Genomic DNA, 26,009 nt, shown 5'->3' with positions numbered 1-26,009 from the left:
TGGCCATTTATCTACCTTCTTTTGAGAAATGTCTATTCATGTCCTTTATTCACCAACTCTTGACCTCTGAAAACAATTTTATATGATTTAAATTATGTGTTTAATCAATTTTATATGATTTAAATTATGTGTTGTCTAGAATTTTCTGAATGAAATCAATTAATAGGAATAATAAGAATATTTTGACATGTTTAAGTGAGATTTCCTAGAGCCCACTGTTTCGGCCTTAGATATCATGGTAAGTCTTGGTTTTAGACAAATGCTACATATCACATTAAGGCAGTCTTACCATAATTATAATTTCACAGTAAACGTCCATGGAAAGTTGTTGCAGAATTTATTTCCTCTCCTAACTACTCACACAACTGGTATAATCCTGAGGTCTCAGAACATTCATGTTTATGTCTTGCAATTGATTTTACAATAACAAAAGACAAGACACATGAAGAAATAATGAGACTACTTAAAGAAATAGCAAGGTTTAAATTATGTCACTTAGCTCTTCTTGGTTTACAGAACATTTTATAGGTATTATTATTATTTTATCTTCTCCTTATAATCATCTTATTAAGTAGGATTTATGATTCTCATCATACAGATGAGGAAACCAGGGCTCAAAGAGATTAAATCTTGTCCAAGTTTGCCTATCCAAGAAGAGGCAGTGGTTAGATTTGAACTCTGTTTATCAAAACCAAAACTAAATATGTTCTACATTGGTCTGCTCCATGTACCCTCACTTCTTCTTTTTTAATGAAAGAGGTCCTTCTCCTACTGGCCATGACTTTTCAATCCTGCATGTTTGTTAATCCATTGCCAATGGAAACAACCAGACAAGAGGAAGATTAGGAATGTCGTGTTGGTTTTTGGAATGGCATTTCTCAAAGAATATTGGGTTGAGCACCGATTCAATCAGAGATTTAAAGGTGTTGTGGTCAAAAGAAAATTTTGAAGTTCAGTTAAATGAAGCTAAACAGCTTTATTTCTTTTAGCATAGGGGTTGTCAGAAATTTAAGTAAGCTAATATGCATTCGAATCTTTGAAAAGACACCAAAGAATATATAAGGACACACACATTAAACAAAAATGATTTTTTTGGGAAATAATCCCAAGGCTGGTGTCCCCTTTAGCACATTTTGGGAGTGCTGGATTACAAAAGTCATCTCAGATTCCCGAGAAATAAATTACTTATTTTCTTTATGGCAGACTTGCTGTAATGAGAAGAAATAAACATTACGAAACTGATCAAGGTTTGGGTAAAATTCCAGTGCTATCACTCATCAGCCATGTTGACTGGGACATATTATTTAGTAGTACCAGTACAATGTTATCTCATCTGCAAGAAGGTGGTAACAATCTCGAAAGCATAAACCTTTTGTTGAGGACTGAGCAATGTGGAAAGCACTTAGCATAGTACTTGGCAGGCAGCTGGCATTCAGTCAATGATGATAACTTTTCTTTCCCCCACAACTCGATTTGAGTCTTTGCTTCCCATTCCTGGACTACTGAAGACAATTTCTAAAGATAACACTTGTCAATGGCCCTCATCCGAGAGAATATCTCGCAAATATGATCTGCAGAGCACAGGGTATAACAGTTATCACACATTGTGGAAATGTCAAGGTTTATTATGCCCCTGTGACATATTGCCATGGCTTAATTTACATTTCCATTTGCTTTATAAGAAGTTTCTTACTCTGGAACATCTGACCTCTCCTTGATGCCTCTTTTATTCTTCCAACTGCTTTCCTAGCCCATCTGGCCACATATTATAACCCTTCACTTCTGAACCTAAAATCTAATGAAGCAAGAGTATAAAACAAGCCTCATTTCATTACTCTGTATTTTGTGAGCCAGTGGTTTCAACAGTGTATAGTTATGGGACCATTATAGTACTTTTCCTATGGGAATATCTAATGGCCTTCTGTGGAACAATTTTCTTCTTCTTTTGACCTCTAAATATCATCATTCAAAGGATATTCAGCGCTTTGTGCCAAATTTTAGCCATGACAAACTACTTCAAGATTTCAACTTCATAAGCAAGAGAGACATATTTTCACAAAATGCTTTTCCCCCACTTACCTTAGGTGCTTATTTTATTAAAATGAGAAACTCAGTTGACATTTTCTACAATCAAACCCTTTTTTTTTTAATGGGGGAAAGGGTTGAGAGAGAGAAGAGGAAGGGAGGAAAGAAAAGCAAAAGAAGAAGGTATACGTGCACACCCAAATACTTTTTAAGAAATAGGAACTGTCACTCAAAGTTGATTTTTTTTCCTTTGGCAGAGAAGGGAACCATGCGTCTTCATGGGCAATGTCAAGGTCGGCATATTTGACTCCCATCTGGCTGGGGGCCAAAATGTAGATGAACAAGCCATTATTTAATTAGTCCAGGCAGAACTGAAGCTTCTGATCTGTTTATCTTACTTCATCTAAGGTAATCAGGATCTGCCATTATGTGAGACTAGCGTGGCTATGTGCAGATATTTCAAGCAGGTGACAGACTGGCGACAGGCCTTCCCAAGGTAAGATGAAAGAAACCAAAAGAGGATCCAAGTATTATTGGGAGCTTCAGCCACACTGTGGGCCTTAAAAGAATTTCAAAGAGAAGGTTTCATTTAGTTTAGTCATTACCATGGTCCCGTGACATAAATACCAATCATTTCACTTACAGGTGAAGAAAAGGAGGTGGCTCAGAAAGGCTGAGCAATTTTTCCAGGGTCACAGAGCAAACGATTGGCAGGCAGAGGCTGCAAATCTAATTCTATCTGCTTAGACTTAAGGGTTCTGGGCACTAAGCAGCCTTGCTTTTCACTGACATTACATCTTTTGGCTGCTACAGGCCCTTGTTCACTGCTGGAGACTTCTCATTCGGCTCTGCAAATTCCATTTTATTTTATTTTTTTATGAGAAATCATTTACTTTTTGACTACCTTTCCAAGTACCTGGATAATCCCTAAAAGTAGTACTCATAAACCCATGGAGAAGTTGTAAGACCTGATGTTTTTCTTGTAGTAGATGGAGTATTTGCTATGAACAGCAACATGATGGCTTATTTCCAAGGACTTTCCTCTCTTGCTCTCCTCCTTTCCCCGTCTCCTCATACACACACAGACACACACACACACACCCCACACACACATTCATGCTCTCGATCTCACATGCACATATGGCTCACTTGCCCTAAATACAGTGAAAGAGATTTTCCATTATTTAATTCATTTTGAGAGAGAGACTGACTTGATTCCTGCTGGTGATTAGCATGACTACAAATGCATGTGAAGCAGGATGGATGGCTAATTCTCCTGCCCTACAATTCAACTTAAACCATAATTCCTAAGATAGATTTCTTCTCTCAATATTAATGGGAACCAGATGACTCTTGTTAATAATAATATATGCTCAGGAAAAGAGAGACAGAGAGATTTTAAGTTTTGTTTTGTTTTCCAAAAAATATTAGTGCTGTTTAGCAAGGGAGAATGTATAATTTATACTTAAAAATATATATTTGTGTTGAAATATAGATTTGTACTGAAACATGTATATTTGTATGGAAATATAGATTTGTATTGAAAATCTACCATCATTCAGGTAAGACCTACCTACATGATTTACCTCCCTGCAAGAAGGTAACATAGAATGTGAAAGAGACTTTCCTTTTGAATTTATGCACTTTGTTCTTTATTTAGTGATAGGATTCTCTCTCTCATACAATAAGAGATCAATACTAATGTTAACATGAGTTACTATTTTCCCACTTTATATGACATTTTTAATTTTAATTCCATTTGAGTTGTGATACTAGCAGATGAGAAGGTACAGGTGTTATTACTATGCAAATTATTTAATTTTTTATTAGGTCAATTCATAGGCAAAACAATACAAAGTAAGGCTTATTCTGAAATAGTTTCCTCATTTAGAAATTTGAGCATAGACTGGCCATTTGAACAAGCTTCCTTTATTTCCATTGCCATATGCAGTTCAATTCTTTTCAAAATAAACTAAGTACTGCCTGCTATGCACATGTGTTTGTCAGAACCATCCATTCTTGAGTAAGATTTGGGGGTAAAGCACACCGGCCAACAGCCCAATTGTTCCAGAGTTTCAAGGTATCCATTCCCATGCTCCCATCTGTCCACACTAGAATGAGGGACATCCCGCTGTGTGTCCTTAGGCAAGTCCCTAGACATTGCTGTGTCTTGGTCTCCTCACCTGTAAATGCTGGAAGACAGCAGTAGCTATCTCACATGATTCTCATGCAGTTTAGGTGAGAAAACACGTTATCATTGTCTTCAGCAGCCCTTGGCATAAAATAGGAGATTGATGCACTTTGGCTGTAATAATTATGATATTATTAATCAAGCAAAAAATAATACAACAATAATTTATTGTCCCTTTCACCTTAGAGGGACAAATTATTCTCTTTTCAGATATTCTATAGCACACATTTTCTGTGCAATCGTAGAAGTGTTCAATTTGCTGTTGCTTTGCTGTATATCATTGTCTTACATGATCACTGTCTCACATAACCATTTAATATATAATGTTGTTATATATCATAATTATAATTTTTTTTTGCTTGTAGCTGACTCTGTTCTCTGCGTCACATCTGATAGTTGTAAAATTCTAACAAATGGGATGAAATAGAAATGTGCAGCTAGATGTTATATTTTGGGCATCACTAGAGGGAGCCAGAGGTAACAGAGCAATCACGGTTCTCAAACTAAACTTCATTACGCATTGACAATATTTGCCAAATTTTGATAGCATATCTACGGTAAATACATTATGTAAACTTGTCCCTTGGTTCTAAAGATGTGTACAATATAATCACAGGTCTCAAGGAACGTATAATCTAATCAAAGAAACAAATAATATACATTACAAACCCATTAAATGATCATGTAAGACAATGATATATAGCAAAGCAATCGCAAATTGAATGCTTCTACGATCTCTCAGACGATTTGTGCTATAGAATGCATAAAAAGGGAAATATTTGTCCCTTTAAGGTGAAATAACCTGGAAATGTTTCATGCGCAAATACAGGCATTGAATAGGGTTTAGAGTACCAGAATCAGCATCTGGACTAGTGGAACCTTTAAAGGATGCAAGGAGTGATGCTGTGAATGTGCCCATCTCTCTCTCGGAGGGCTCCTGTTTACTACTCTGCTCCTTTATCCCTAGGGCATGGCTCTGACTCAGCTACTCCCCATATTAACTGTGGTAAATGGTTCCAACTGCTTACTGGATTAAACCAAATGTTATAGCCTGGCATCACATGCCTACATTATTTTATGTAGAAGTAAGAATGAAACGGTACACTTTTCAAGTCAAGGTATAGCTTGACTATAAAAGGGGCTAGCAGGTCATGCGTGGGCTAAATGTTAGGGACAGTGGGGACCCACGGAAGGTTTTTGAGCAGTTGAGTATCATGACTTAGTATCAGTATTAAAATAATTTTATAGGCTCAAAATCAATGAATTTATTACCCAAGATTCTTATTCAATTCACTACCTTAAATCCAACTCCACTCATTGGTAGAAATTGAGTTACCAGTAAAATGCTAGTTTTTATGCTTCTTCAAAATTAGTTTAAAAATATGAAAACCAAAAACAATGTCATAAATCTTTTAGGTGTCTTTTCTTCCTTATCCTTTTGGGGTCTGGGGATTGGGGCAGCAACCTTATTAATAGTGGAAGTTACTTTTCCTCACAGACCCATTCAACTTGGAGCACGCCAGTTGTAAAGGACAGGGTGTTATAGGTTTCTAAGAAATAGGAGCTTGAGAAATAAAAAAAAGGAATATCAATGAAATTTAAAGGGATTTTTTTTCTCTCTCTTAGAAAAACCAAGAATTCACATAAGATGAGGCACGCTAGTTACTGGAAGGGGAGGAGTACAATTTCTGAACAGCCTCATCACTGTACAGAATGATCAAGCAAAGCCTTATGATGGTACTGGCCCTTAAAAAACAGCCACTTGGAATAAGAAGTAGCCCTCATAGAGTTAATTTATCTGTGAGAAGCCCGTTGTCACTTCCTAGATTCTGAGATTTCTAGAAGTATAAAATGTATCATGTAACTTGGAGTACCTAACATGACTTGAGTTTCCACTGAGAATGAAAGTCATTTTTACATCTTCTCAAGTATTAAAGCATATTTTTAACACTCACTAGCCTACCAAATTCCCCTTCTAGCCTGTCCTATCTTCATGGCACCCAACAGCTATTTTAGAGCAACTGTTCTACTCGAGGCACCCTGTAACTACAGGAGATTTACGCAGAAACAAGTCATAGCCCTTGCTCACAAGCGGCTGAACTGACTAACCACAGGGATGATACAAGGAAACAAATGCCTATCATGCCCAAAGACTAAATAATATGCAGTGGAGATGCACTGGAGGAAGGCTTCTTGTCTCTTTTGAATTAAAACTCTAAAGAAATATTAAAGGTGGAGTAGATAGTAAAGACATAGGACCAGTAGATGAGCAGAAGCATCCTGGAGAAGGAATAATCGGGGTGAATTTTAAAATGAAAACGGTGTGGAACATGTTTAGAGCACAGCAATACTCCAGTTCAGCTAGACTGGAGAATGCGTGAAGGGGAGAATTGAGAGGGACATCATGGGACAGCTAAATGGGATGAAAGCATTCAGGCCTGGGATACCCAGATATGATATTTGGGTTTATTTCAGAAAACAGTCAGGAGTCATTTAGAGCATTTGATGTGGCGAGTAGCTGAGTCCGAGTCACGATTCAGGAAAATTTAAAAATTAGTCATAAAATAGCAAGTGAATGAGAAACAGGAAAAACCCAGGTAGCAAGGAGACCAGAAATGTTGAGAGAAAGATATGAAGCCCAGATTTTGTTTTGTGGAAATATAAAGCAGGGATATTACAGAGAAATGCAATGATTTTGATGTGCTAAAGACAGTTCAGACACGCTGAGCCTGGGAAACAGGAGAGTTGACAGTGTTCATAACAGAAATCGGAAAGTTGGAAAAAGAGTTGGAAATTGGACTCTGGAGGTATGGGATTACATAACTATATAGAGGAAGACAATAGATAGATAGATAGATAGATAGATAGATAGATAGATAGATAGATAGATAGATATCTTGCACTAAGAGAGAAATATAGGCCTAGAACCAAAGAGAAAATTTAGGCAAAGATTACTTATTTGGGGCCCTATCTCAATGCATCGCATATGAATGCGGTATCTGTGGTAAAAATTACATGAAATACGTATTTTTGGTTTTTGCTAGGGTGCTTTTTGCTCTGCAAATATATTATGAATCTTAAGTCTGATTTTCTTTAAGTCAATTGTCATTTGGTACTAAATTATGTCATTTCGTTAAGGATTTCACAATCTTTGTAACATCAACAATCGTACTGACCACTGTTGACCTGGTTGAATAGTAACTGACTGGTAACATGAAAGCCATCTTCATGATCCCTCTAATCGTTGATCCTGGAGGTAACATTTAAATACAGTCAAAGCTTAAGCTGTTTCATGCACTACTGCTAGAAGCATAAATTTGTACCACTTTTCTGGAGCAAAATACAGATATGTAGCAAAAGCTTTAGAAAGTATCTATATCCTATTACATTGCAAATGCTCTTCTAAGAATGTATCCTAGATGATAATGACATAACTTGGTTAAAATTGAAGCACCAATTTATTTAATAATAAAAAACTGGGTCATCATATAAAATGTCCATTTATTACAGGTAAGTCATGAGATATTAATATAATTAATACCTCATCTCATTAACAATGATAAAGTACATGTGTATTTACTGAAAATAAAATACAATTTCTTTGTGGAAAATAAAAAAGTACCTTATAAAACTATATGCATAGGATAATTATTTATATATTATGTTGGCTTATACATCCACATTAGAGTATTTAAAAATGTATTTATCCATATCCATATAGATATATAGATATAGATGGATATATATTTGTGTATGAGGTTGAAAAAATATTTGCAAAGAAATCTGAAAATGCGTACATAAAATAGTAGTAGTAGTTATCTTTGGAATGTAGGATATGGGGGATTTTTTCCTTATGGAAATTTTCTGCAATGAACATATGTAAAGTACACAAAACCCCCCAAAGTTTGTAAATATTTAAGTTAATCCAAGTTATTGTTATACTCTGAAAGTCTGGCTTCTGAAGGTGAGAGCTGCAGGTCAGAATGCAAACTGAAGGTGGCTTCCAGTTAGAGCCAGGCTGGCCCCAGTGCTGGGCTAAACAGGAGAGCTGGCTGAGCCCTGAGTTTCCCAGCTGAGCGAGGGAGCCAAGCTGCAGCAATCGGTTACAATGGGGGGCTGGCGTGTGCCAGAGGTAAACATGGTATGATGTTTGGAGATGAGGTGTTAAAGACTGCCTCTTCTGAGACAATGTTAAGAACAAGACTTTGTTCTGAGTCTGCTCTTCTGGAAGGCCTCGGCTTCAGTGTCCCCAGTAATCAAGCCAGATGTCTTAACATGGTCACTTTTTCAAAGTCTCTGACAGCTGACAAAATGTTTCATCTGTGAAAAAAATAATGAAATATGGACACAGACACCGAACGATTTAATAAGATATAGCAGATAGTGGGGGGAAGTGCCCCAGACAAAAACAAGAGCATTTCTACCTTTGTGGTTGCAATTCAGAGTAAAGGCTTAGAGGGGTTTTTTAAAGTAAATAATTCTCTGTTCACCAAAGGAAATGTACTCAGCAGAGAAATGCTCAGAACAGCGAGATTTTGATGATGGGGATTGACCCCAGGTCATCCCAAAAATGCACTCCCTGGCTTTAGGGAAAAAATCCTGGTCAGTACTAGCATTTTTCTGTTTGCTATCAACTTTTGGGGGTTTTCTCATCATCATCATTATTATTAAAAACACATGTCAACAAAATACAACTAATATACATCAGCAGCAAGTGTTCTCTAACAGAAAAGGGCTGGATTTGAGCTGCTCAGATGTTTCTGTTAGTTGCCAAAAAAAAAAAAAAAAAAAAATACATCTGGTGAATCTTCCTCACTGATTCCCTCCTATTTTTTCCCTCCTTCTCCTAAGGGAAATTGAATGATTATTTGGACAATATGTCTCAGAATCATGCCGTGTTGGGGCAAGGACTAACCATAAGAGAGGAATGTTGGAAGTTGAGAATGTTACTCATGGCTTCTCCAGTGAAGTGACAGAGATGGCCAGGAATCAGAATAGTCCTGGGAGGAGAAATATGCACAGATGACATGGCCAGGCACATATTTCCACTTCCTTACAATACTGAGTTACTGACATACTTTTCCAAACTCCAGTGCCACATCTTGCTGAGTGTCAGTTAAGATGGTTCAGGTTGCAAGAGAATGAAAGTAGCTTAAACTAGCTGCAACATTAAATGGAATTTATTTACTTATGCAATTAAAAAGTCTACAAAGGGAGTAAGTTTCAGGCACTTTTTTTTTTTTTTTTTAAATCAGGGCTCCAGCTCTACTTCTTTGTGTATCTTTCAACTTTTCCCACCTCTGAGTTTCTACTTCAACCATGCAACACACTATCTATGAAAAAAGAGAGACCATGGATGTTCCGCAGCTCCCAGCGATGTTCCTGAGCATTTCATTGACTGGACTGCCTGGTGACCAGTGGTTGTCCTAGGCTTTATTTCCTGAACGAATCACTCTGTCGGGGAGGATGGCATTACCATAACCGGATTAGACAATTCATGATGTCTACTCAGCCCACGCAAACCATTTGTCTATAGGGAAAAGGAGGAAGAAATGTTGGAGAACCAACCAATGCGTCCTCTAGTGAACCGATGAACTCATTTTTCCCTGGCTAGAGACATATCTAATTGGCTTAAAACGGTATAATTAACTACTATATTCTCATTATATATTATATATAGTATATATAGAGAGTACCATATACTATATATACTACTATATTCTATATAGAGAATGCTATATACTATACTACTATATTCTATATACCATATAGAATATATAATAATATATAATATATAACAATATATAATATAATGAGAATACAGTACTTATATGTTATAGTTCTATATATAGTATATATAATACATTCTCATTATATATAATTGTATATATGATATACAATGTTAATAATATATAGTATATGTTATATAATATATTATATTATACAATATGTAATTATATATACTATTATGTTTAATTATATAATTCATATAATATATGATTATATAAATTTATATAATTTCACATGATTATATGAAACTTAATCTAATGTAATCTATGCCAGGCACCATTCTAGGCATCTGAGATGTATTGAAGAACTGTTTCTGAGGAGTTTATACTCTAGTGACATGATATTTGATATATAAAAATATATATGTATGTATTTATCTATACAAATCTAGAATATATATAATGAGAATATATAACTACTATATACTATAACATATAACTACTATATTCTATATACTATAGATAGAATATTATATGCTATATATACTACTATATTCTATATATAGAATATTATATGCTATATATACACTATATTCTATATATAGTATACTATATACTATATATACTAATATATGACATATTAGTATATATTATATTGTTAACATACACTCTATATTATATAATGTAGATTATATTATATAATATAGTGTATTATATATTAAATGTAATATACTATATATAATTATATATGAGAATATATATTCTATATGTATACTATATATAGATCTATAACATATAACTACTATATTCTCATTATATATTATATATAATTATATATCCTATATAGTAGATAGAATATAGTTGTATACATATAGTATATAGTATTCTATATATAGAATATAGTAGTATATATAGTATATAATGTTCTCTATAAAGAATATAGTAGTATATATAGTACTTAATATTCTATATGTAGTATATAGAATATAATAGTTATATGTTATAGTATATATAGTAGTTATATATTCTCATTGTATATATGTTCTAGATTTATATATATAAATATATACATATGTATTTTTTATATGAAGTATCATGTCACTGGAGCATAAGCTCTTCAGAAACAGTTCTTCAATACATCTCAGGTGCCTAGAATGGTGCCTGACATAGAGTACACACACAATAAATACACTTATTGTTGAATGACTGTTCCATGTCCCAGGTGCTGCATATTTGAACAGAACGCATCGACCATGCAGCATTCTCCATTCTCCTTCTGCTGCCCCCTCCCCTCCACACAATGCTGCATGCAGACCCAGTTGTTCACAAACAAACTTCTTGCAGGCACCTTTAAACCCCAGGTGATTCAGCTTGTAAAAAATCATGTCTGCCTGGCTCCCTAGTAAAAAGACTTCAATCACATTAGCTCTATGAGATGGGGGGCATAGATAGCTAGATGGATAGAGTTTGTATTCAAAAGCTATTCCCAAATAGCCTTTCGGTTGTCTTTCTAAAGTTCTTCAGACTGCTCCAAACATTGTTGTTGATAGCTATCAACAGCAAGGGTCCAGAAATGGACATAGCAGGTACATCGTGCCATCATAGAGGACAGATGATACATTAAGGCTCATTCTGATCTGGAAGTGCTGTTTATTACATCTGCACGATGAGTTTGGGTACCAGATTTGGATCACCTTATCTGGAGTTAGTTTAAACAAGGGGATCTTGTTTCCATGTTTCTGTAGACTTTCATGTGTATGAGAGGGAGACTAACTGTGGTTATTATTTGACCCAGAGCGTTGGCTGAATTAGTCTTAAAAGAAGTTTCCTCAAGCTTTTTTTTTTTTTTTTTTTTTTTTTGAGACCAAGTTTCACTCCGTTGTCCAGGCTGGAGTGTAGTACCACGATCTCGACTCACTGCAACCTCCACCACCTCAGCCTCTTGAGTAGTTGGGATTACAGGCGCACACCATCACACCCAGCTAATTTTTGTACTTTTAGTAGAGATGGGGTTTCACCATGTTGGCCAGGCTGATCTCAAATGCCTGACCTCAAGTGATCCACTTGCCTTGGCCTCCCAAAGTGTTGGTATTACAGGCGTGAGCCACTGAGCCCGGCCAAGAAATTTCCTCATCTTTAACTCTTGTGAAATTGCTGTTTTCACTGAAACACAGTTTGCTCAGAGTGGAAGGCAGCTGGGCTTTTTGCTCCTCCTTGGTTCGCAACAAGACAGAACTTGGTCTGAGAGGAGGGCAGGAGATTTATTTGAATAGCATTCCTGAGGAAGAGAGGGCCTGTGCGCTAGAAACTTGGATTTCTGGAGTCACCTTGGAGAGGCATTGAGGCTGATAGTAGCTAAATCCCCTGTAAGAAATGCCGTGACTCAACATTCTTATGCTCTGGGGCATAGTGCCTTCATCTTCAGAATTCTGGACTCTAATCCTGAAGAATGTGTGCTGGTCCAGAACATCAGAGATACTCCCTACATGGTGTACATATGAGTAACAACGCTTCGTGTTTTTAGTTTATTCCCAAAAAGGTGAAGGTGAATGAGTGCATGGGGTAGAAAGAGGGCACTCCCTCTTATTATCTCTATCACATATCACATTTGCAAACTGATATATCACAAATACTGCATACATATATTTCTTAGGGTAGAAGCCTTTTTTTTTTTTCCTAAATTTTTGAGACACAGTCTTTCTTGTTGCCAAGGCTGGAGTGCAGTGGCGCAATCTCAGGTCACTGAGACCTCCGCCTCCTGGATTCAAGCAATTCTCCTGCCTCAGCCTCCCAAGTAGCTGGGATTACAGGCGCACACCACCACACCTGGCTAATTTTTTTGTATTTTTAGTAGAGACAGGGTTTCACCATGTTGGCCAGGCTGGTTTCGAACTCCTCACGTGAAGTGATCCACCTGCCTCAGCCTCCCAAAGTGCTAGGACTACAGGCATGAGCCAACACGCTCAGACACATTCACTGACTTTTATTACATTGTTGTCATCAAGCACACAGAAAGTCTGACATTTGCTTTATTAAGTGGACTATCAGCTGTCCAATCTGAAGGTAAAATCAATTATGATTTTAGGTTCCATTCTTACAGTCCCACCACTAAGTTTCCCAACTACACCCTACCATTTTCTGCTGTTAAATTATTGTATAGATTCTACTCAATGATGTGTTGATAAATGTTTAATGACCAGCTGTCTGGGGAAAAATGCAGATAAAAGTGTAAACACATTGAGAGATGAAGCCAGCTGGACCTCCTGGGTGGAGTGGGGACTTGGAGAACTTTTCTGTCTTACAAGAGGTTTGTAAAATGCACCAATCAGTGCTCTGTAAAAACGCACCAATTGGCGCTCTGTAGCTAGCAAGAGGTTTGTAAAATGCACCAATCAGCGCTCTGTAAAATGGACCAATCAGCACTCTGTAAGATGGACCAATCAGTAGGATTCTAAAAGTAACCAATCACAGGCAGGATTGAGAAAAGGGCAGTCTGATAGGACAGAAACAGGACATGGGAGGGGACAAAAAAGTTAATAAAAGCTGGTCACCCTAGCCAGCAGTGGCCCGCTGGGTCCCATTCCATGCTGTGGAAGCTTTCTTGTTTCACTCTTCACAATACATCTTGCTGCTGCTCACTCTTTGAGTAGTGCCACCTTTAAGAGCTGTAACACTCACTGTGAAGGTCCACAGCTTCATTCTTGAAGTCAGCGATATCACCAACCCACAGGAAGGAACCAACTCCAGACACCACATGTTTATTATAAATTTTATCCATATAAAGGATATGTGGCAAACAACTGATAAATAATAAAATATACAGTACTCTTTATTATAAATTCCATATTACCAGCTGTTTCTCACAGAATGCTATTGTTGATTTTGTCTGACTTCCTGTATCTATAGCCAACCTAAAACTGCAGTTGATGAACCAAGCGAAGTTTCAACATGAATACTGATGTGTTCTTTTACTTGAGTTAATCAAAGGGAAGTGAATTAATCAAGATGTATGTCAAAATTCTACTTACTCATTTTTTTGTTGAGTCAGATAATAGTTTTCCGATACTACAAAATATAATTTCATTAATTTCCTATGCAATTCACCATGTAATGGCTACAGACTTGACATATTTTAAGTTTATTTTACATTATAAATAATTGCTCCATAGTCACTTTCTTAAGTTGAGACAAGCAGCAAAATAATAGACCAAGTTTGTGTTTTTAGCTTTTTTCAATTTTCATAGTGTAAATATTCTCACCATGGTGATTTTTGGCTGCCAATCTGATGTCACTGAAAGTACAGTTGGGAAGAGAGGCAGAGTATCTCATCATTACATAGTATTTCCACTATGTAGGTAAAACAATGCAACCCCAAGAGCATAGATAAGGGCAAAATGTAGTGGAATAATTAGAAAGTGATGTGTTTTGAATATTTATTAGCTTTGTTATAAGATTATTTAGTCGTTGTTTGTATATTTTACTGTTTGATAATGGCTGTATTTAACAACCAGGTCACAAAATTCCTGAAAATTGAGCCATTAGATCTCATAGCTCCAGCTATGAGATGCCACTGAAGTCTGCCTTCCTCTCTTTACTATGGCCCTCTGAAGTCTCAGCCTTTCAGATATTTTTTAAAGCTCCTGTGCCTCTTCTTTTTTCACCAAAGGGCCATTTTGTTCTATTAGGGTTTTTTTTTTTTTTTTTTGAGTCTCACTCTGTCACCCACTGTCGAGTGCAATGCCCTCTGTCGAGTGCAATGGCGCGATCTTGGCTCACTGCAACCTCCGCCTCCCTGGTTGAAGCCATTCTCCTGCTTCAGCCTCCACAATAGCTGGGGCTGGGATTACAGGCGTGCGCACCACACCCAGCTAATTTTTGTATTTTTAGTAGAGACAGGGTTTCATCATGTTGGCCAGGCTGGTCCCGACATCAGGCAATCCACCTGCCTTGGCCTCCCAAAGTGCTGGGTTACAGGCATGAGCCGCCGCGCCTGGCTTCTGTTAGTTTTTTTGTTGTTATTGTAGTTCTGAGCTCTTTCCTTAATTCTTTATGTCCTTTTTAGTTCAAAGAGTTCCAATTTTAAGCATATTTTCTCTTTTCCTTTTTATTTTAAACCTTCTTTTAGCTTCCTCCCCCAGAATCTGGTGTTTGCAAATTATTATGGGATATGTTCTGACCAAAAACTAAGCCATAAAGCTCATGCTATTGATGAGAACGTAAATTGATCAGGGGGATCTGAGTAACAGGGAAGTCCCAGGTGACATGTGTGGCCCTGGATTCCCCTTGTCCTGCAAACCAACTGAATCTGAGCTTTTCCAAACACACCATCTAAAGATCATATTCACCTCACTGCTCCTGCAGGTTACCTGGTGCAGTGCTTGCTCCCATCCTGGGCATTTAACACATGTTGACAGGCAACTTTCCTGCCAAGTGGGCAATTTTCAGCCTTTCCTATCTAAACTCCCCTGCTGGTTTTGACTGGCTCTGCTAGATCCTTCTTCACTCGCACAGATGTGTTTGGGGAACTATTTGACTCACTTCTCAGACTCTCCCTGCCAGATTTCAGTTGCCTAAGGTTTGGGGGACCGTTCCAGACCTCCCGTTTATGACTCCCAACCCTGCTGACTTTGGCCTGCCAGGGTGGAATCTACGCTCAGCTGGAAAGTCTATCGGACGAAGCATGCCTCTCCTGTCCTGTCAACTTTGACCTCAAAGAGTGTGTCCTGGCACTATGAATTAATTTCCATTTTAAAACTCACATCTAAGACACACTGCAGTTTCTGCTGGATAATTTAGGGAGTTTATATGCTAAGATCAGGTATTACAGTACTCTACCTTATAAATCCAGGAAATACAAATTAACCAGGAATGTAGCATATTTAACCGCAATGAGAGCTGGCATAGTTTTTCTCTGATCCATGCATGGAGAGTAGCTGTGAGCCCTTCAGAGGTGACATTGAAATGCCACTGACAGGCTCCACAAGCACGTGCGGTCACCCTCGCTAATAACATCAGAACACAGCCCACTGACTTGAAGAGAATTGGTGTTGCTGTTTAAATGTCACCAGACTGCCTTCAGATGCACTTAAACTATAATACTAAAGAATAATGTTGTTTTAGATCCTGGGTTCTCCACGCAGTGACTAGTCTTTTGCAAGACAGTCAAGGAGATAAGGAAAGAGCAGCAGTGATCAGGGTCTTGTAACATGTGCGATGATTCTTAAAGGACTCAGTTTAGTTAATGCAACAGATATCAAAATGTAAGTCCTGCTTGAGGGAAAAAATTATATGTGTGTGTGTGTATGTGCATACACATATACGTGCACACACATACAAATGGTACACACATATGAAACTGGTATTTTCACCTAAAGGGTAGAATACAACATTAATGAAAATTTACATAACACTAATCAAATGAAAAGACAGTTTGTTTTTCTAGCAACCACTGCAACAATTACTTTGTAAATATTAAAATACAAATGCTGCTAGATATAACTTATAAACAGCTACGCTAGGCAACAGACATTATCATGCATGGATGTTATGGATGTTAAAGAGTAAACTATACAAAATTCTAGACTTTGCTATCAGAGAGCCATGAAAACACATTGGTGGAAATAAATTTTTCTTAAGGCTTGGAGTACTATAACGAATTTGTAAAAATGTATAGCCTTCTTTTTCTTTTATGTGGAAGGGGTTATCCAATGTAGAAAGATGGAAATTCATAATGTAACACCATCTGTATGTCTTTGAAGTTTCAGCATCAGAGAGATTTCTCTGGATGCACAATTCCCACCTGGCAACTTAAAACCAAGTACTTGAGCAGCAGAGCTATAAGGATCTCTCTGGGCCTGCCACTGCGTGCTCTGCCAAGGATGACAGAGGACACTGCGTTTGCTGCCTTTGGGATATGGAGACCTAGCTGTTCCATAGAGGATGGAAATTGGTGTTGATAACCAAAGGGTCACCAGCTTCCTGAGCCATGAGACTTGGCGATGCTCTAAGCTTTAATTTGTTGGAGATGAAATGTTTCCTGCTCACACTGAGCAAAGAGACAGAGGTCTTTGTGCTTCAGCACAGATGTCTGCCAGGGGCTCTCTCTGCCTCGCTAGCAGCCCTATTAAGAAACCTGACAAATAAAGTAAGACATTCTGAGCTACTCCCTAGAATTCAGAAATTCTTCAAGATGTCAATGCTGCTTTTATAGCTTTTAAACTATATGTATATATATTTGTTAGTCTTGTAAACTACCTAAAATTCTTGCTGGAAGCAGAGTGTTATATGCTATATGAACAAACTCAGAGCTGTTTGGATCAGGACCATATAAGGAGAAACATACAAATAAAAATACAGAAATGAACCAGAAAAGAGAACCACGTCTTTAGTTTATTGAGATGAAACTTCTCTTCGAAAAATATATTTAAAAGCAAGATAAATGAAAATAAAGAAGAAAGTTTGATCTCAAGGAATATGTCAATGATGTTAGAGATGTTCCGTGCGGTGATTACTATAAGAAAGCCAAGGTTGGGTTCATTAGAGTAATCGAAAATACCTGTTCTTCCAAGAAAAGTTCTGCTTCTCAATTTATTTTCCCAAATAATGTGGCTAATTTTTCCCAATTCTTAATGGCTGCTGCTTATTTCAGGAAATTGCTGTTTATTTCAAGTTAAATAAAATTAAAATCGCTGTTTATTTCAGGAAGGGGGCGGTTCCACCGTCATCACCATTGCTTGATTCTTCCTCAAACTTCAAAAGTTTCATAAGCAATAATAACACATACATTTTTCTTCCACATTGATTCCTTAAATAATAACTTTTTAAGGAATAAACCACAAACAACCAGAAATTACCACCAACAAACTATAAAATATTTGACTATGGAAGGAAAGTAAGAGAATTATGTAACAAATGATGGAAATCTGTGTTTTTTAAAGATGATAAGATCTTACTAATGAGAAAGCAGATAGAACATTTAAAAATTATGACAGAAGCATCATCATGCACTGATCTATCCCCAAATGTTCATCTAGCTTGCTGAAAATACTTATTTTCTATGTTTAGGCCGTTGTCTCAGAAAAGTGACGTTACTAATATAATGTAGGCTTTTAAATTTGCATGGCTGATTTTACGTACTTTTATTAGTTCTAGAAAGTTTTCTAGAGTCCCTCTGTTTTTGTCTCTTGAAAATTGGATGGGCAAGGTTCTCTTCTTATCCAATTCTTTAGCTTCTAGGCTAGCAGCAATGCCATGTCAGAAACACAGCTCAGGGTAGACTCCCCAGGCTCTCTCCAGAAGTAAAATAAAACTGCAGGAGGAATACATTCGTGCATTCAACTAACCTAGATTTTATGATAGAATGTCCTGTGTTTATCTAACATTTAACGTATAAAAGTTCATTAAATGAATCTCAAAGCATGCTGGTGGGGAGTACTGAAAATAATTTTGAATATTTGTTTGAAATCACACATTGATAATCACACTGATATTTTTGTTTTTCTCCAGTTTTCTTTGAAGATGATTCAGGATCATCCTACCAATACATTTTTGTGCCCTGCCTCTTTATGTAACATTTTAGCATGACCTTTTCTGATGCTATTAAATAATATTCTTTTAAAATATACATGTTAAAGTTGTTATGACATTTCATTATTTGGACCTGTCACAAAGTATGTGATTATACTTCATGTTTGGCGTAATTATCTTCCTCCCATTTTGATTAATACGTATAAATTTTATTAATAAATAAGAAGTGTAATTAACATTTCACTCATAATTCTTCATTGATGTTTTTGACTTATGGTTGTATTCTCGAAAGGAGGAATACCAGGTTAAAAATCACAAACTTTTTCAGGACTTTTAATATAGATGATACTAAATTATTTTCTAAAAAAACCATACCAGTTTATATTATCACCAGCAGTATTTGGCTTGTGCATACTATTGCTCCATTACAAAAGCTGAGCATTTAAAAATCTTTGCTAATTTGTTAGTGAACATATCACCATTATATCTTAATTTGCATTTCTTTGATAATCACTGCATTGGGGTTTTGCTTTTATATTTACCATTTATATTTTCACTTTTGTAAATTTGTCATGAGTTTATTCATATTTATATTTACTTTATGTGTCATTTGTTTTGATGAACACTCTTCGTATTTTTCAGTTTTTTCTACTGTGTATTTATCCTTTAATCTTAAGAAGTCGATTGGTATAAAGAATTTTCCCCTCTCTAGAGCGTCAAGCCCATCGGTGATGTCATTTCTCCTTTTCCTTTGGTGTTACAGTTAGAAAGACCTTCTCCCTCCAAGATCAGATATAGCTTCACCTATGTTTTCTTTCATTTCGTGTGGTTTCACTTTTTACATTTAAATACTCAGTCTATCTGATGGATTTTAGTTTGAGTGGTGAGGAAGGGCAATTTCTTCAATCTTTCCCAAGAGTAAACAAGTTGCCCCAGCAAAGTTTATTATTTGGTATAGCAGGTTTATTGTGTTTCAAGGTAATATTCACAAGTATATGTACTGAAAAAGCCTGTCTCTATACCATCAATTCTACTTCATTTTTCTCCGTATGTGCTCCTTTATTAGTATAACCTTACAGACCGCAGCTTTACAAGATGTCTTAATATCTGATTGGCTGATCAATTTTCCTTGCTTCTTACATGATTGAGCAAGGGGCAATTATTTAATATTTATTCCCTCAAATATTCTTTAGAGCCATATAATCAAACATTTCCCTTTCTACTGTTACTCCCACCTAGATTGCGTTGTGACTTTTATTATATTAAACCTAAAATTATTTCTGGAAAACTAACATCTCTGTATCACTCTTATCCGGTAACATTCTATTGTGTTATTTCTCCAGGACTTCTGTGTCTCTTGGGAAAGTTACATTGTGTCTTATTGTTGTACCCAGGTCTTGCTCAACTTGTGCCTAAGTATCATTTTGTTATTTTTGCTATTAGGAAAGAGATTGTTTTTCCACTATACATAATATTTAGTTGATTCACTTAGTTTTACTGAGAAGGCAAGTAAGTCACTTGCAAAAATTGATAAATTATTATCATGCAAAAATTGATAAATTATTATAATACTCATAACCTCATGGAACATTGCATTGGCTGAATCTTCCAGAACAATGTTAATTCATATTACAGTAGTAAGAATTAACACCCTTGTCATGAGAAAAATGAGTCTCAAAGCATGCTGGCAGGGAGGGGAGGAGGATTGATAGTGAAATTGGCTATTAAATAGCTTCTTGGAAATTCACATTTGAAATTCAAATTCATTCTATAATTAGCATATAAAAATCTCTGAGCTACTCTGCAAATAAGAATTTTGTTTGTTTGTTTTTTCTTTTTGAGACGGAGTCTCTCTCTGTCGCCCAGGCTGGAGTGCAATGGCGTGATCTTGACTCACTGCAACCTTTGCCTCCCTGATTCAAGCGATTCCCCTGCCTCAGCCTCCCGAGTAGCTGGGATTATAGGTGCCAACCACCACACCCAGGTAATTTTTGTATTTTTAGTAGAGATGGGGTTTCACCATGTTGGCCAGGCTGGTCTTGAACTCCTGACCTCAGGTGATCCACCCGCCTCGGCCTCCCAAAGTGCTGGGATTACAGACGTGAGCCTTTGTTTTCTTTTGACCTGTTATTTAATATGCTTTAAACACTGTTAGCTAAACTCAGTTTTCCAAATAAGCATCAAACTTTATTTGGTGCTTTTCTACATTCCAAATAGTATGCTGTTTATCATATTAGAATCAATCATCTTCTTTTTTATTTTTAAATATATATATATTTTTTAATGATATGAATTGCTGGGTGCAGTGGCTCATGCCTGTAATCCCAGCACTTTGGGAAGCTGAGGCAGGTGGATCACCTGAGGTCAGGAGTTTGAGACCAGCCTGGCCCACATGGTGAAACCCCATCTCTACTAAAAATACAAAAATTAGCCAGGCATGGTGGCAGGCACCTGTAATCCCAGCTACCTGGGTGGCTGAGGCAGGGGAATCGCTCGAACCCAGGAAGCGGAGGTTGCAGTGAGCTGAGATTGTGCCATTGCACTCCGGCCCGGGGGACAAGAGAGAGACTTCGTCTCAAAAAAAAAAAAAAGAAAAACATTGATGTGAATTTGTTCAAATGTCTATTTTGATTTAACATCATAATCCGTTATTAGTGATAAATGTTGTTAAAAATGTTTCAGTTCAAGGTATAAGTTATAGTTGTCCAGAGGTTATTTTTAAATATTTTGCTACTGATATTCTGGCATTTTATTTAATATTTTTGCATTTATAATCATATGTAAAATCAGACTTTATATTTAATTTTAGGGGACTTTTGAAGTTTTTGGTAGAGAGTTTTACAATGTTTACAGATGAAAGGGGAAGCTTTTCACCTCTGCTGTACAATGGACCAGATTATGTGAAGGAGAACTAACATGTATGCCTAGGAATTCACACACGTGCCTACACACATGACATGCAGAAGATTCATCTGGGTTTGGATCCTCATGTGGATCCTCATCCTTCAAATGGGTCCCTAACGTCTTCCTTTGGTTAGTGTGGTGCTGTCCCTGCTTAAGCCGAAGTGCATATTGGGAGACATTCCCTTTTAAATTTCAACAGACTGGCAGATATTTAGTCAGTATTTTTCTTCTGGCCTACAAAATAAGAATCAGTAAGTACTACTGCTTAGCCCTCTTACTATATCAGTTTATTCATGCTTTTCTTTTTAATTTTAATTTTTTTTTTTTTTTTTTTGAGACGGAGTCTCGCTCTGTCGCCCAGGCTGGAGTGCAGTGGCGCGATCTCGGCTCACTGCAAGCTCCGCCTCCCGGGTTCACGCCATTCTCCTGCCTCAGCCTCCTGAGTAGCTGGGACTACAGGCGCCCGCCGCCAGGCCCAGCTAATTTTTTGTATTTTTAGTAGAGACAGGATTTCACCGTGTTAGCCAGTATGGTCTCAACCTCCTGACCTCGTGATCTGTCTGCCTCGGCCTCCCAAAGTGCTGGGATTACAGGTGTGAGATACTGCGCCCAGCTTCTTCATGCCTTTTTTTTTTTTTTTTTTACATTTTAATCTGTTGTTGTCCTCCTGCTGAAAAGGTGTATGAAGAATAACAACATCTGAAATGAGACTTTACAAAATCTGTTCTTCCAGTCCCAGCCTCTTTCTTACTTTATATCCAAGGATATCATTCCTAACTTCTTCCTATTTTATTTGTTTAACGTATCTTGGAACTTTGGTCTCCATATGGATGGCAAGACAAAAATATAAGTTGGGGTGGGGAAGGAAAGAAATCCTAAATTAGATACTTCAGAAAACAAGTTCTTATTTAGGCTCATCTCTACTCCCTCCTGAAAGCCCGTTAGATGCCAAGAGATTGGCTTTGGATGGCTAGCAACTGCCCGGACAAAGCGGAGAAAGTTCCTCAGTACATGCAGGAAGGAATGCCAAAACATTACATGCCTGTGTATGGTACATAACCTTGGAGAGGTCCTGAATTTGAGGTGCCACTTAAGGAAGGTGTGGGGTTGACCTGACGCAAGAAAACTGATGGAAGTGTATATAAGGATCAGCGAGATTTTCCATTTTCCTTCACAGCCCATGGAATGAGATGGTTACTCCTCTTCTTCCCTGTATAAGATACAACACTTTCTGTATCGAGAGTTTTAACCCAGGAGGCTCTAGACACAGCAGTATCAGGCACAAGTGAAGGTGGCCAAGGGGTTGAGAGGGGAAAAGGGGAGGGGTGTGTGGAGGGCTCCAGAATTAAAAAAAAAGAAGAAGAAGAAAAATTAACGAAATTTTACCTATTGAATCCAACTGCTATCCTCCTGCTCTGCTCCCAGGATGCCAGCAAGACCAGCACATACTTCAAATAAGACAGTATGGGCATTATTCTTTGTTAAAGCAAAATTCAAAAAGCCAAAACAAACCAAAGAAAACTTTGGACAAGTTAAATTTAACAGAATTGGCCAGGCCCGGTGGCTCACACTTGTAGTCTCAGCACTTTGAGAGGCCGAGGTGGGCAGATCACTTGAGGTCAGAAGTTTGAGACCAGCCTGGCCGACATGGTGAAACCCTGTCTCTACTCAAAATACAAAAATTAGCCAGGTGTGGTGGTGCATGCCTGTAATCCCAGCTACTCAGGATGCTGAGGCAGGAGAACCACTGGAATCTGGGAGGCGGAGGTTGCAGTGAGCTAAGATCATACCACGGCGCTCCAGCCTGGGTGACAGAGTGAGACTTCGTCTCAAAAAATAAATAAATAAATAAATAAATAAATAAATAAATAAATAAAATAATATAAAAATTAACAGAGTCGATTTGAGCACAGAACTATTCATGAATCAGGCAGTACTCAGAACCAGAACCAGAAGTGGTTCAGAGAGCTTCATGCTTCATTTCACAACATGAATGGTATTTATAGACTGAAAATGGAAGTGTTATACAGAAATAGTTTTATTGGTTACAGCTAGGCATTTGTCTTCCTTGGACATGGTTTGATCAGTTGACAGCCCGTGACTGGCTTAAACTTGGCTGCTTGTAGTTGGCTGAGACCCTACTATGTGTTACAAAAAATACAGTTAGGTCTTGGTTCATTTGTCTGCTGGCTTTGGTTGCAGTTCATTAAGTAGAAACTCAAGGCGTGGAGACTGCCTCAGGCCAATGGCATCTTACTTTAAAGGTGTTAAATTTACTTGTTAAATATGTTTACTTGTTAAATAAATTTAACACCTTTCTAAAGAAACATACTGCGTCAAAGAAAAAAGACCTATTGATGCTGTCATATGGGGTCCTGTCATGAAAATGGTGAAAAGAAAATTATAAAATAAATTATATAGAACACATTTTAGAACTGAAGATCATGACTGTCCAGATTGAAAAGGCCCACTGAGCATCCAATGTCATAAGTGAAAAATGACTGTCAGGTCATATCCTTATAAAATTTCAGAACAATGAAGATGATTTTCCTAATCTTAAATGTTTTAAGATATATAGAGAAGAGTCACATACAAAGGGTGGGAAACAGAAGGTCTACCAACTTCTCAAGGCAACACTGTAAGCTTAAAGACAATAGAGCGATGCCTTCAAAACCCTGGAGAAAATATTTCCCCCAAAATGTAATCTTTTCAAAATTTTGATCACTGATGGATATCATTGATCATTACAAAAATGCAAGTCAAAAATCACAATGAAATTCCATCTCATACTGGTCAGAATGGCTATTACTAAAAAGTCAAAAAATAACAGATGTTAATGAGGTTGCGGAGAAAAGAGAACTCTTGTTCACTGTTAGTGGAAGTGTGAGTTAGTTCAACCATTGCGGAAAGCAGTATGGTGATTTCTCAAAGAGCTAAAAGCAGAACTACCATTCAACCCAGCAATCCCATTACTGGGTATATACCCAGAGGAATATAAATCATTTTACCGTTAATACACATACAGGCAAATGTTCATTGCAACATATTCACAATAACAAAGACATGGAATCAACCTAAATGCCCATCTTGGATGGACTGGATAAAGGAAATGTGGTACATATACACCATGGAATACTAGCAGCCATAAAAAATGAGATCATGCCTTTTGCAGGAACATGGATGGAGCTGGAAGCTATTATCCTTAGCAAACTAACGCAGGAGCAGAAAACCAAATACCACACGTTCTTACTTATTATACATGCAAAAAAGGACACAACAGACACTGAGGTGGAGGAGGGTGGAAGGAGAGAGAAGAGCAGAAAAGGTAACTATTGGGTACTGGGCTTAATACCTAGGTGACAAAATAATCTGTACAACAAACCCCTGTGACATGAGTTTATCTATGTAACAAACCTTCACATGTACCCCTGAAGCTAACATAAAAATTTAACATTTTTAATTAATATAAGAATAGTAAAGACATATACAGGCATATAACATCTGAAACATTGATACCTATATGCCATTTCTTGGAAATATACTTATGGGTATGTTCCACTAAGGTAAAGGAATAAAACTATAAAAAGAAAGATGTGGGACCAAGTGAATAATGATTCTATCACAGAAGAGATGAAGACATCTTCTGGCCGGGCGCGGGGGCTCACACCTGTAATCCCAGCACTTTGGGAGGCTGAGGAGGGTGGATCACGAGGTCAGGAGACCGAGACAATCCTGACCAACATGGTGAAACACCGTATCTCCTAAAAATACAAAAATTAACTGGGCGTGGTGGCATGCGCTTGTAGTCCTAGCTACTCGGGAGGCTGAGGCAGGAGAATCACTTGAACCCAGGAGGTGGAGGTTGCAGTGAGCTGAGATTGTGCCACTGCAGTCCAGCCTGGCAACAGAGCGAGACTGCATCTCAATAATAATAATAATAATTTAAATAACTTCAGGTGGCTATTGACCACCACACTGGAAAATGTGCTCTAGATGATGGTAAAGGAAATTATCAAAATGATGGGAGAGGGAGGTTTCATGAATTAGAAGATACACAGCTATAGCTGATCGTGTAATCTCCCATCTCACATCCTTTTTTGCAATGTGGCTTTCCTATGACTCAGGGAAGAGGTGGGGCTTATTTCTTCTTCTCTTAGAACTGGACTAGCTTTGCGACTGTTTTGAACAATAGAATTGGGTAGAAATTACATTCTGGGACTTTTGAGGTCCAAACATTAAGAAATTCTGGTACCTTTGGCTTTTGAATACTGGAGAAAGCCAAACATTTTAATAACCCTGAGATGGCTATTCTATGAGGAGGCCCAAGCTCACCACATGGAGCCACCTGAGGCCTGATGAGATGGAGGGAGTCTTGAGGTCTTGGTGTCCTAGTCAGAATTGCTCAGCTGAGCAACCTATAGAACCGTGAGAGATGATAAAATGGATGTTGTGTAAAGCTGCCGGGTTTAGTGTTGTTCGTCACCCAGCGAGCAGCATACCTAGCGAGCCCAGGTTGGAGCTGAAGGAGAGATGGTTCTGGGAGTAACATGTATGAGATGGGCCTCGTAGATTACCTGGTGTGTCTGACTTCCTGTGGATGTGTTGTACCTTATCTGTCAGAGTTTTTGTGGAAG

General features: G+C 37.5%; 1 long non-coding RNA gene across 1 annotated transcript in view; it reads right to left on the bottom strand.

The window, feature by feature from the left end:
• Positions 1-26,009, bottom strand: part of LOC134736764 (uncharacterized) — a 210,321-nt gene that overhangs the window by 94,508 nt on the left and 89,804 nt on the right. The window contains exon 3 of the long non-coding RNA XR_010120999.1: positions 9,132-9,216. This is a non-coding gene — a long non-coding RNA (uncharacterized lncRNA). The remainder of the gene's footprint in view (positions 1-9,131; positions 9,217-26,009) is intronic.

Source organism: Symphalangus syndactylus, chromosome 5 (genome assembly GCF_028878055.3).
Source record: "Symphalangus syndactylus isolate Jambi chromosome 5, NHGRI_mSymSyn1-v2.1_pri, whole genome shotgun sequence".
NCBI classification, from domain to species: domain Eukaryota; kingdom Metazoa; phylum Chordata; class Mammalia; order Primates; family Hylobatidae; genus Symphalangus; species Symphalangus syndactylus.
Note: the sequence above shows the minus strand (reverse complement) of the source record. Positions and strands in the feature narration are given on the sequence as shown.